Here is a 14042-nt window from a genome sequence, read left to right on the forward strand (position 1 = left end):
TACACAACACTTTATTCGTTGAATAAGTGAAGATATTAACATACATATATCAAGGCTAAGTGCATTGCATATATATATAATACATTCAATTTTATAATACAGTGGAAAGTGGGACGGAAGTGACTGGTGGTCTAAAAACATAGGAGTTCTATTGGAAAAACCATAATTACCAACAGTTTCTTTTAATGGTTAATAAATGTATTTAATTATTAAAAACCTGTTAATTGTCAACTTAATACATATATTTTTCAGCCATTAAATCTTTAATACATCGTATATCCATCATAGTATACTCAAACCAATTTTAAAAGATATTGTTTCATTGCCAAAGTAAATATTTAAAACGAAGTACGGTGGTCCACCTGAAAATTGATTAAGGTTAATACAAGCCCATTAATCGACTTTACTGTTGTGTTTTAAGTTTAACTTCATTAAAGGATGTGAAACGCTGAACATAATCCGTTTCCACAGGATTTCCATTTGCTCTGCTGTCGTCAGGCGCCTGTTACAGATGAAGCGCAGAAAGGGCGACTTTCGGTGCTGAAATTAAATTAATAAACTCATCCGAAAGAGGGAAAATTGTCTGCGGCAAAGTTGGGCCATTAAGCGTTGCAACAAGCCATCAGCCAGCCACTGGAGCACGAACATTTTGGGGCCAACAAAGGAGAGCAAGTTTTTGCTTTCGGGGCACTGGTGACCTCCCTCCTGCCGACCCCCTTCTGCTGACCCTTAACCTGCAGCTGCACCAGAAACTGCAGAAATAGCAGCAGCAGCAGCATCAGCAACACGGCCAACTGCCAACTATGTTGACGACGTCAACAGGAAGTTTCAGCATGGCTGAATTTTTGCAGCTTCGGCTTTGTGTGTTGTTGAGCCCGCTTGTTGCATGTTGCAATGTGTCAGCAGCACGCCCCCCTGCAGCCTTAAACCTTAAACCTGAAAACCCCTGCATGCGTTTGACAAGCACCGCCATTGACGTCATCGGAGTTAACCCTTGGCCAGGCCCAGCATTTAGAGGCATGGGCGGCGGGGCTTTCGGAGGGGGGCGTGCCCCCTGCAAAAATGCTTTTGTGGCTTAACCCGCCGCGTCCGAGTGCAGTAATCGAAGCGTGCCAAGAACACGAGGGGAATACTTCCCCCAAAACCCCTTTACACTGTGTATTTAGTATCAAAGTCAGTGTAGTTACCACTCCTAGGGGCGGCAGAATATTCCAATTTATGTTAAAAAACAGCTATTGTTTAACACGAGAAGTGGATGAAACTTTCCCACAATTTAGATTGTAACCCTAGACAGACTCAGGCCACACAGACTTCCGCTTAGGAACATTTAGTGAAATATTTAAAACATTCAAGTAAATCGATCTCACAAGTTATCTGCAAATATAAACAATATATTAAGATTGGATGAACTAAAGATTAAAATGTAACTTTTAAAAACAAGAATAGAATATAAGTATACTGTGTACATTAAAATTTCATATAATAACTAATGTTTTTAAACGTATTTTCAGTTTTATACAGTTTTTAGGCATTTCTCGAATCTAATTAGCTAACTGATCATCATTTAATAACACTGGGGCGATAATTTAAACAATATTATGCAGCTCAATAAATGTTCGTTCGCACCGATGAGAATATTTCTCAAACAAAATATTCGGTTAAAACCGGAACCAATCGGTTAGAGAGGCCTCAGTTCCGTCTGTTCAGTTTCAGTTTCTTCAGCTTTCCATGTTCCATCATCGCCTGCTACTGACCGATAGAAGCTACAAAGTGCACAACCCGATGCAGATACGATGCAGCGGTCGATTATGTCATCGGATCAGAGGCACAGCTACAGATACAGATACAGGCAGCAACAGCTGTGAGCGGCAGATACATTTGCATCTCTCGGCCTGGTCAGGCAATTATCGGGGAAATTAGTCGCCGCCAACGCATTGTGAGGCGGTAAGCGGAATTGTCCCCCATTTGAATTTGCATCTAATGTGGAAGGCCCAGAGCCGGAGGCTGGTGCTCTTAGTGCCATGGGTCCCGGCCCGAAAAACCAACCGAATTCGGCCACAAAAATTAATTTCCCCCTGCGGAGGAGGAAGGCGGTGAAGGTGGATGTGGGACAAGAAGTCATTTGCGTCAACCATCCATCCTGGCAGCTGACAGCAAATTCAATTTGTAAATTTTCATCTCATTGTTGCTCTTTGCCGGCCAAAAAAAAAAAGAAAAGTGCGATGGTGTGTTGGCCAAAATGGTTGCAGCTGTTGGCCACATCACAGCATCAAAGGCAGAGCACTATAGAAGATATAGCATGCAAAGTGCCCGAGCCTGGCCAACAACTCGGTTTCAATTAGAAGAAATTCAATTCAAATTAGTTCGTTAATTGCACTCACCATGCCAGAGAGTAGAATTGATTATTAAATTATGATACAATTCTATGGGGTAAGCGTTGATTCCGGATTAGCTTAGTTCTTCTCAAATACGGTTATAGATGGCAGACAGTACATATTATTTTCTTTTTTTGTTCGCACTTTTCGTTTAACGAATTGACCTTGTAACAAATATTCGCAAATTGCACCAGCAACAACAACAACAACGACGGCTGCATTAAACAACAACAAAGCCAAAAGTTGCACAAAAACACACGACACGGCAACGTGTAGATACAAATGTATCTACACTCTGCAGCTGTATTTGTATCTTTGCGAAAGTCTAGCAGGCGCTTATGCACAGAAAATAATTTTGATAAGATCTAACGGTCAATTTTAATATTTTAAATATAACTTTTGGTTAGTTATTTTATTGAATATTTATATAAAAGATAACAACTCAATTTTTATTAAATTTATTATTGATCTAAAAATATAAAATATTTTTTGTTAGTACAGATATCTTACCTTAATATGTTTTAATAAAATATGTGGACAAATAAATAGTTAGAAGTTTAATTTTTAGATATATACTAGTTCTTAGAACTACCCACATATTCACAAGATACGAAAATATCTAGCTTTCTTATGATTTACTGTGTATCTTCTGTGCTCGACAGGCGCTAGTTTTAATGCTTACATAAAGTGGCGTGCACAAAAATACGAGTACATACTACCTACTTACCGAACAGAACCTGAACGGAGTCAAGACCGAAACAAACTCCGAGGCAGTCCCGGGGGGAGGATGATGATGATGGTGATGGCGTGCCCAAGTCGGGGACTCGGATTCGCATTTGTGCCTCCAGTTTAAACGGCAGACATGGGCATATATCTTATATATCTTGGCACGAGCCGCGTTTGATTGCCTGATTGAAATCCATGACAGTTTGAGAACTGCCTGCCTTAGCGGTAGATTCTCATCGCGGGGGCAATTTCGCCAATAATGTGGTTCAAGGTGCTGCCGAACGGGAGCACAAATCAGAGGCAAACAAAACCGAAATCTAATAATAATTGTCATTGGATCGATGGGGCAAATTAAAGTTTTATTATGGGAAAAATTTCCATTTTCATTCGGTTGATAACCAGACAAATGCAGAGAGAGAAAAAAACCAAACAAGAGCACTTCCATTCAAACTGAATTGAACTCTCGTCAGTCATTCACCCACCCGGCGTATGGGTAATTTGTCTCAATTAATTGGGTATACGCAATGTTTTGCATTGCAGCCATCAAAGATATATGCAACAGTTATGGGGGAAAAGAAAGGAAAATGAAAACTAACTGAAGAGAGGAAAATGCAGGAAGCCCTTCTCAGAACTGTGCAACTCGACACGACATCACAGCCAGAGGTCGCCGCTTTTCATACTATATTTCCCCCTGCCGACCTTTCGCTTTTCTGTTTTCCTTTCGACAACCTCACTTAAAGTGCAGTTCCAATGGGAACACAATCCCAGCTCAGATGCATCTTTACGACTTGTTCGGGCAGCCAGAAATTCGTTATTAAGTGACCGACACTTGAGTGCCATTTCAAGCAGGTCACAGTGGGCACTCCCTGGCATGAACCGAGCCAATCACAGCGGTCTGGTCGAAATCCAGTGACCAACAGAGCAGATAAGCCGCCTTGATTGGACTGCAGCTAATCAAGAGGTTGGATGATTAGAGCTATCAATGAAAGGCGGAAACTAAAAAAAGGGAAATGACAGCTGCACAAAAAGTCAAGTCAGCTTATCGGGAATTTAAATTGGTATTTCAAAATATTTTTGTGGATACAACTGACAGTTTCGTTCTGCTGCTACACTCACCTTCAGTTAATACCCACCCATTGTTAGCTGTCATTTGGCCAAAGTAATTTCCATTAGCAATTCACACTTCCAATTTTGACCGGCCACTTTTGAGTACTCAACTCTTTGTGGGGTGGGGAGGTTTAGGGGACGGGGACATACCCCATTCATAAAGTATTTCCCCCGCAATTTAAATTTGATTTCTGTAGAGAGCAGTGCAAATTAATTTGCCGCACAATTTGATCTACGATTAAATTTTATTATTTCTATTTTTATGTGGCGCAATAGCACATACAACACAAAAGCCAACGAAACTAGCTGCTCTACCGTAATTACGAGCAATTTGTATTCACTTAGCATATGAGCACAATGGACACGCAGATTAGATTGTTTATAGAGTGGGATGGAACTAGAACTGGAATCGTTCTGTGGGTGGTGAACATCTCAATGCAAACATTCTTGTCATCCGCAGAGATGTTTGACAACATGCCCACTGTGCGTGCCAGCGCACAAAAACAACAGCAACAGCAACACAGCAACTCAAATCTGAACAATAAAAAAAATTTGTGATATATATCTATAGATATGGGTACTCATACAGACATACACGTCTCCCAAGCCGACGTGAGCGTCATATTAATTTATGAGCACCAAAAAATATGCCAAATGCCCAGACAAAAAAATTGAGTAAGTGCAAAAAAAAATCAACAAAAATATTGAGAGGGATATGAAAAAAGTCGTCATCATAAATTCGTACACAAAGCAAGTGTAAATGTATCTGGCGAATGCGAGAACGCGTTTCTGTAAGTCTGAGCTCAACGCTTTGTCGCCATTTTTGGCGAGTTGCAAGTTACGCAGTTCGACTGTTGAAATACTTGTATGTTTCGCCTGCGTTTTTGTGTCACTGCCCACAGAATTCAGCATTTGAAATATATAAAAATTTCCATCGCTCTCGATTTGGATTTTCGATTTTTTTCAGCGAGGAGTTTGCACTCCAGTGGGCGTTTTGCTTGGAATGTGCCAGCAGCAACAGCAACTTTCGGAAAATGCATCGCACATTTTGGCTTTCAGTTCGGCTACCCAAAGTTATCCAAACAATCGCTTTCCAAATGGTGTCCGGGGATTACTGAAACTAGAGCAAGCTATCTAGACACTTTCAGATAGATAAACACACACAGACGGGCCACGTAATACACAAATAAGTACAGAGCTCTCGAGGCAATATTTACCAAAATAAAGCTATGGAAAATATAGGAAAATATCATTCACTAGAAGTCACTCCACAAATGCTAGACAGCCAAACACTTAACACTTCGTTATTACAATAAATATGATCAAGTTTATAAGTGACCCTGAAAATTAATTCTCCCTATCCCTCTAAAATCTCATCTCATTCAAAAAATAATATTTTTGACATTATTTGGATTTTAGATTTATAGATACCTAAAACATTTTAATATTTATTTTGTGTGCATCTAATAACACCTATTATAATAGATACCTTCCGTACGTTAGTGATTTCCAAAATCGAGACTGCCCAAGGTTGTTTTGTTTGGTACTTTTTTAAGCAGTTCTTAGCGGCAGTAGACGGCGCTACTTTTAATCTAATCTTAAGCAAATAAATGGCATCATGCACAAGCACACACATGAGCATATATTTATATATTATATTTTTGGCCTAAGATATGATTGTTTGTTGTGGGCGTTTGTGGGCTGATTGGATTTCGAAGTGCGGGCGTTGAAAGTATTAAACTCATTTCACGGCTGCTGGTGACTGATTGACTTTTAATTGAGAATAATCACAAATTGATGGTATCTGCATATATCGATAAACACATATGGATTTAATTAAGGCCAGGCAACCTTTGACATTTGGTAGCCATTGGAATCGAATTCGATGTTTGTGCTGTGCAAATAACAAAAAGCGTCAATAAATTCAGTAGTTGGCCATGAATGAAAATTTCTCTCTGCCGAATGGATTGGTTTTGAGCCGGTTAAGCCGTGACTGCGACTGCGACTGTGGTCCTTCAGTCACTTTACCACATTTCAATTTCCGTTTTTTGTTTTACGGCTGAAAGCATCAATTTTCGTTTTATTGATTTCGATTTTTATTGTCAACAACAACAGCGTCGGGCAAAACGAAAGTGGAATTGGAAATGCAAATGGCGGCCGAATTACAAAAGCGGCAACAAACACACAACCACTCGAATGAAAAACTTTTTATTTCCTTTGAAACAAAGAGAAATTTACGAATAAATCCAATTAACGCCTTGGTGTTTTCGGTTTTGAACCCAACTAAGATGCGTGTGGTTCTGGTCTGTGCTGAAATCAATTTTTTGGATGTTTTCCCACGAATGCTTCACCTTATTTCCCAGCCGCTTTTCTTTTGGTTTCATTTGCATTTTCGTTTCATTTGCTGCGCATTTTCGCCCACCCACCCCCACCCCAGAAACGGAAATGGTTGTCTCCCGACCTTCCTCTTCTGTTTTCCCACATTTATTTCAGGGGGGTCGACCTTCCCGCCCCCCGAAATCCTCTTCCCACCGAATTAGGCACCCTGTCGCTTTTGATATTCCGCCCCAGGGGGAGTGATACTTTTGGGGCAGATTAGCGCAGCTGCCAAGCGCCAGCAGCGACGCCTCTGTTTGCTGTTGTTGTTGTTGTTGCTGTTGCTGTCCGCCGAGCGATAGATATGCAAATTTCGGATGTGCTTATTATCCGGCTATGGCCATTAGATAGCTCTGAAGCTGAAGCTAAAGCTGATAAATTGCAGTCAAACGGAGGCTGCTCCTTCCAGGCAGTAATCAAAAGGAAGCACCGAATTTTCGGGTCCTTGTGCGGGCCATTTTTTTGCACCTCGATCAATAATGTCGGTCCATCCATCCAGCTCCTCCTATTTTGGGAGCCATTTATTGTTCAATTTTATGGCTGAGCTTATAATTTTCGCTTCTCGGTTTGAGCCCATTAAGCATACGCCATGTTGTGGCCCATAAAATGCGGTAGCAATAAATAATTGCATTATTATTATTTATGCTCGCCATATGCTGAAGGAAAAAAGACGAAAGCCGCAAAAATATTTCCCGAAACCGTGCAGAAAATACAGATCATTTAAAATATTTTTTAATTAACTGAATATTTAATGTAATTAATGTAAAAAAAAAATAGAAAGAAAATTTATCAGAATTTAAGCAGCAACTACACAAAACACGAAATAAACCATAATAATAAAATTAATTTCATTATGTTTTTAAATATTTAAATAGGTTTGTATTACTAATGCAATTTGGCAAGTTGTAAACAATATTATTAGTAGTCGTGTTAATACTTAACAAGTTTACAAGTCAAGAAAAATAATATTTTTAATTAGTAAATCGTTAAATACACATTAAGATAGATAGTACTTTAAATGAGTAACACAAAATTCTTGTTTAAAACCCTTAAATAATGGTATGTTTCCTTAAAACCCATATGCGTTCATGTATTATCTTTCAAGAACACGGAGGACACACAACCTGATAACTGGTCAAGGATTTAGAGGTGTGTCCTTTCGCTTTGCCTGATAGCTGAGTGACAGGCGGCCAGTTGTGGGGTTCCCGATAATAGGTGAATGGTCGAACGGTCAATGATAGCAGCCGCATTACGCATACGCCCCGTGTTGCCAGGCGAGGCACATTGATACGCCATTTTCGCATTTTACAGTGCAATCGCATCAGAATAATTGACTTAATTAAGTGCGCCAATGCTGGGCACCTACATTCCTTTCCACCCGACGGATGCTCGCTCGCTCATTGATTTATCGTCACTCAACTGCCACGCCCCCTCACAATCGGACTGCTATTTTTCATCCCGACACCTCCACGCCCACCTGTGCGTGAATCGAATAAAACTGCAAGCGGCCAAAGTTGAGCTTTCGCTTCATTTGTTAGCCAAGTTCTCGGCACGGAAAATTGAAGCAGATGCGGATGCGGATGTGGATGTGGAGATGGATGCAGAATCCGAAGTCGAAATCGAAGTCCATTGAAGCGGAAAGGAGGCTTGCCAGAAGGTCAACAAAAAAGCAGTTGCTCAGCTTAACCGCCCACCAAAAACACCCACTCAGCCCCAACGAGTCTGAAGGCCTTTTGAGCCTGAATAGTAATCGAGTGGCCCCCAGTTTGGCGAAGGACTCGCCTCAGTTAGCCCAGTTAGCTGGCAGGCTAACGGCTTTCGAGTTTGCTGTGTGTAATTAGCAAACTTTGCCCAGCCGGCTGCTGAACACTGTGAAAAGTTATTAAAATTCGCTCTTAATGTTGGCAAACTTCGAACATATTGATTAAGGACCATGAATGAATGGGTTTAATCTGCAAAACTAATTCCCAAAAGGGTTGTGGGCATAATGTAGTAAAGTGAATCTAATCGATGGACCTTGGCAGGCATATATAATTGAACGGGTTATATTTTGGGGTAATTATTATAATTATGGGTATTCAAAGTTAAGGGATGTGAGGAGAAACTTACCAAGTTGCTTAGACACAAACATTAAAATACATATATATTATACACATTTCTTCAGACCTACTTAGCTGATTTGTATTGGACATCAAACTGCTTGATTCCAGCATATACATCAGATCGATTAAATATGGCATTCACAAAGAGAATACATATTAAGAAACGTATGTTTATGTTCATAATGGGCAGATTATTAGCTTAGCCTAGCTGAAAGAGAAATCGTAAACAAATGGAATTTCCAGCCAGAGATTTCGCACTAGAATGTTTGATTATCTCGCAGGCCGTATATCAATGGATGCTGGCGTATTTATAATTCGGTCTATTTTTGTGATTTCTTTTTTTTTCCTCTAGCCTGTTATTTTATTTATTTTCTACGCATATTGTGATGCCATTGACGCGTGCGGAGTGGCATGTTATTATTGTTATTCTGCTTCCCATTTTGTTGCCACTGCTGTCACTGCTGTTGACGCTGTCAATTTTAGTGGCTCTCATGCGGTTCAATGGGTTTAAACCCTCTGACGTATGCAAATGCAATCGAAGAAGAAGGAGGGGATTTGCCGGGTGACTGGTTGGTTTCAGCTTGATGTGATAAAGAAATGACGGGGGAATCCATCAGATTAAAGCCACGCGCCACCACTGACAATCCGTCTAAGTATCTTTTCAGCTTCATCGGTCTAATTAACGGACATTCGGAACATGTTGCCCCGCCAATTGAACAACAAACGAGATGAGCTCATCCACACAACAGCAACATCAACACCAACACCAACACCACTCTCAAGTGAAGACACATTCCGAGGTAACACAAATCCAAGTTGCTCAATTAAATCGAATCGAGGGAAGCCGAGCAAATCAAATTAGGGGCAAACACGTTTACTGCTTTTTTTCTCTTTTTTCCCAGCCCGCGGCAATTATGGCGACATCCAACGGGGCGGAGTGTTGTTTTGCTCCCTCCGAACTCACTGAAAAACACTCATACGCCGTGTGTGCCGTTTGTGCCGGGCGTTTATCTCAATTTGCGAAATACGCAGATACAATTAGATATTGTGGACCCACAGATATCTTCGCGTGTTAACATCGCTTCTAATTAAGCCGTGATATGGCAGCTCGAAAGTGCTGGAGAGATTCTAAAACTGTCTGGGTTAATGTACCTTAGAAGTTGTGTGCCCTCTAGTTTCTTGCTTCCACCAGCTTGACCACAATTCACCTGCCTGATATGATTGACCTTTTGATTGGTCCAAAACAATGGCAATTATCCGCCTCGCCTGTCCATATTCTATCATTAAAATCGATCCAAACTGTTGGGATTGGGATTCCTCGGCTGTTGGCCCGACGGAGAGTAAACAATTGAAAATTGCTGTACGACATTTGTCTGCTTTCGCCTTGCTTGTTGCCAATGCTTTCGGCCACGTTCCTTAATTACTCGTTCATTGCCTACCTCCCCTCGTCCCCCTTCGGAAATAATTATTTGCATTAACATTTACGTTGAGCATGATTCAGCACTTTGCTGAACCCACAAAACTGTCTGATGGCCTGTGTCCACAGATAAGACCGGCAAACTAAAGGATGGATTGAAATTTCACCATTGATTGATGGATACAGCTATTTGGCTCATGGTCACATCTGATATGTCCTGAAAAAGAATCAACCACGAACTATTTACAACCGCAGGCACTTAATAAAATGAATCCAATCAAGTAAAATCAAATTGACAAATCATTTCAATTGAAAAATGCAAAAACAAAAAATGAAAATGTGCATCGTTTACCGCAAAGTGTAATCAGCGAAAAATTCTATAATTATTCCCCATTTCGCCAATATGTAAATGAATTAAAATTTGTTGTATTATTTAATGACACTCGATGGGAGTGATATATATGTGTGCCATAACAGCCGAAAGCCAATGCCACAAATGCCGTAACACTTCGTATAACCCACACGAATTCGCAGATTCCCCTCTTTGGCCCCTTCGCATTTTGACTGACACGACGCCCCCGCATTAAAATCGGAGCAAAATAAACACACGTGTGAACATGAATTGAATGGCTGGCCAAGAGATGCGCTGCAGATACAGAGATACAGATACAGATACAGATACGTTAACAGATACAGAGCTACAGATATACACACACAAGACGATGAGATGATGTTTCCTACAAATACAGATAGATGAAGAAAAATCAAAGCAAAATTGACGTAATTGTCACAAATTTTGACTTCTGTTTTGGTGTGTGTTAGTGTGGGATGACTTGAGAGGCCAGGGAAAGTGCTTTTCTAACAACAGGGGAAACCCCGTACATGAACTGCAAACATTATTGGGTAACTTAAAACCCTTGGTCCATTTTAGGAAAGCTTCCCTTTCTTGGTTTTAGTTTTTTTCACTTGACGCAGGCGCACTGCCAGCAAAATATTTCGGCTGATTGATGGAATATCCATTTGACAGACTGGCATCAAGTTCTGTCTATCAATTAATACCCATTTGCCAGACAGAGATACTTACGATTGGAACCGAAGCATAAAAACTGAAATCCAAGAGTCAGAAAATATTTATTTACTTATATGCGGGTTCTAATCAGTCTGTAGCCGTTTCGGTCAGACTTTGTGGAATCTTTTTGTTTGGAATAATAACATAATAAACAAATTAGCAGTACAATAAAATTCGAAACTGTGTCTTCACTAATTGTGCTAGGAATAGAAAAAAATTCAAAGAAAACATCATAAGCACACTCATTTAATGTAACACAAGTAACGCAAAGTCTGAATTTCTCAGTAAAGTGTTACTTAACTCTTTTTGATCCAAATTAAATGTAACCTAATAGAGTCAAATGAATTCAAATGGGAATTTTACAGATTTAATAATAGAAATGGAATGTGTAATTCAAAATAAATTATCACACTAATTTCGCTGTGTGAGATACTTGAAAGCTTTTTTGCCTCAATTACCTGGCCCCCTGCTGATTTGCTGGTTATACAATGTATTTATTTTCTATTCTCCATTGTTTGTTTAGCCCCTTGCCCTCTAATTTGTTAATAACGTTTGGTCAATAAAATTCCAGTTTATGGAACTGATAATACAATTATGTGGAACTGCTAAAACAAACGATTCGAAGTATATTGGTATATATGCATAAACATTGGGTATATAAGTCCCTGATCTTTGAGTTTATATAAAATATTGTTTTTTATTTCAGTTAATTTTGGTTTAAATTTCTTTATTTATTTCTTTGTCCTCAACATTTTCTAGCCTCTCGATGTTTATACGCTATGCTTTTTTATATAAATAAACAAAAATAATGTAGGCAAAATATGCGGTTGATTATATATTTTTCGCAGATATACAGAAAGTATTTTAAGCTGATTTTCTTGACTTTTTTGTAGTATTTAATGGGTGATTTTATGCGTATATACGCTGTACGTGTTTGTCTGGACTAATTTGCTGGTCATTACTCATAGGGAATTAGCAGGGAACATCTCCAAATATCGAAAGATACTCGATTCTATATCTAGATCCAGGCACAGTGCAAAGTCACTTGGGATGAATTTGCATATTATGAGATTACTCATATGTACTTAACAACTTCTCGACCGAGCCGTTGTTCATTTCTCCTGCTCCAGTTCATTCCGCGTCCCCCGACCAACGTTTCATCCAATTACCAGTAAATTCACTGAAATAATTGCACATATTCGAATGCGAGGGGTCTGGACCGCTGAATGGATCGTAAAACTTGCGGCCACAAAAAGGTTTACGAACGGCGAATGCATTCGCAATCCCCTTCCAATGGAAAGTGGGTGGCAGGGTCTCGGTTTTCGGGTGGGCTGGAGTGGGGGTGGTTGGTGCTGTCACTTTGTGTGCGCAGCCAGTCGGAAAATGAATTCAAAACTCGAGCTGACTCAGCTGCACCCAAATCGGGTCCAGACCGGCATTCAGCAACGAACTCTCCCGCAGATACCCAGAGAATTCGCTGTTGTTTATCAATATTCAATGCTAACAATGCCCTGTTAATAATTAATTAGGAACGCTCACCTGGTGTCTGTGTGCGCTACGAAAACTCTAGAGTAGAGAGATGATACTCAGAGCTCTAATATTACAATTTTTATATATCTTTAAAAAATAATAACCTACGTTGTGTAAGTAAGAAGTTGTATTTAATCATAAAACTACTTCATAGTTGTCAATATATTGAATTTAGATTTTATAAAATTATAAATGGATATATTTATGATATTTTTATAATTTTGAAGGACTGTTTTCTTTAATTAAAATGTTAATGGCAATATAATTTCAAAATAATATTTTTTTTAAATATACAAATTTTCAATATGCATTAATAAACTTAAATTTCTGGACCTTGTTTGTAACGTTTTTTTATTCTTATAGAAATGTTTGTTAGGTCCGTTTCCCTTAACAATTTTTCCTAATGCTTATAACATCCAAATCCGGATGAAATTACTTCAAAATGTTACGAGGGCAATCAAACTTGGTCGAGTGCACCGACTGTGTTCTGCTGGATGATGCAATCAGCAATCGCAGTGGAGCCAAAGTGAATTGTAACAATTATCCCCTGCGAACGGGTAACAATTTTGACGGGTTCCACTCGGATCGCTTTGGGGGAGTTACGAGTACATATGCATATGTATGTTCAATTTGCGAGGCAAATATCCAGGGGGGCAGTAAAACTGGTAACGTAACAGGCCACAGACAAATCAATCTTTGCCCACAGTTTGCACTCTGTCACTTTGCGAAGTTTACCCCGTTGATGCTCTATTTAAAAGTTGACTATTCCTATCCTCAACTCAGACTGATGAATAGACTTTTAATTAACGCGTGCCAGTGTCCAACCTCTGTCACCATTTCTCCTCAACATTCCCTGAGTACCCTGCCCTCGGAACGTGTTTGCACAGCTGCCAGCACTTTGCGGTAATATATATACATATAGTCGCTTTATGAAACGGGAATGGGCTGCCCAATCGCCATCGGAATGCTCTGCTCGATTTATGGCAATTTTAAGTCTGCCCATCCGAAATATAGTTTTGTGATTAATATATAGAATTTAAGTTTTAGAAATGCACAGATAAATTATGCGGAGCATTTCATTTGTGCGCCGAAAATGTTCTTGAGAATATTTCAAATAAATTATTCATGTTTATAAACTAGCTTAACCAGGGGGCATTCTGTTTATACCAGGTTGGTTCAAAGTCCTGACATCAGCAGTGTCCTTGTCGCTTTAATCCCCCCCTACTGGCATCTCATAAAACGTATTTTCAACTTATTTTCCAATTACCAGATCCAATTGCTAACCACCTTTTGCTGGCCCAGCACAAATGGCAACAAAGACCAGAAACAGACAACGGCAC

At 39.7% G+C, this 14042-nt stretch overlaps 1 long non-coding RNA gene across 1 annotated transcript; it reads right to left on the reverse strand.

Annotated features, from left to right (window-relative positions):
- Positions 1-2796, reverse strand: LOC139353405 (uncharacterized). Its single transcript, XR_011604695.1, has 3 exons — positions 2382-2796; positions 1188-2316; positions 1-540 (listed from the first exon to the last, which is right to left on the reverse strand). It is a non-coding gene; the product is annotated as an uncharacterized lncRNA (long non-coding RNA).
- Positions 2797-14042: the final 11246 nt, after the last annotated feature.

The sequence above is a fragment of the Drosophila suzukii genome, chromosome 2L (assembly GCF_043229965.1).
Source record: "Drosophila suzukii chromosome 2L, CBGP_Dsuzu_IsoJpt1.0, whole genome shotgun sequence".
Classification (NCBI taxonomy): domain Eukaryota; kingdom Metazoa; phylum Arthropoda; class Insecta; order Diptera; family Drosophilidae; genus Drosophila; species Drosophila suzukii.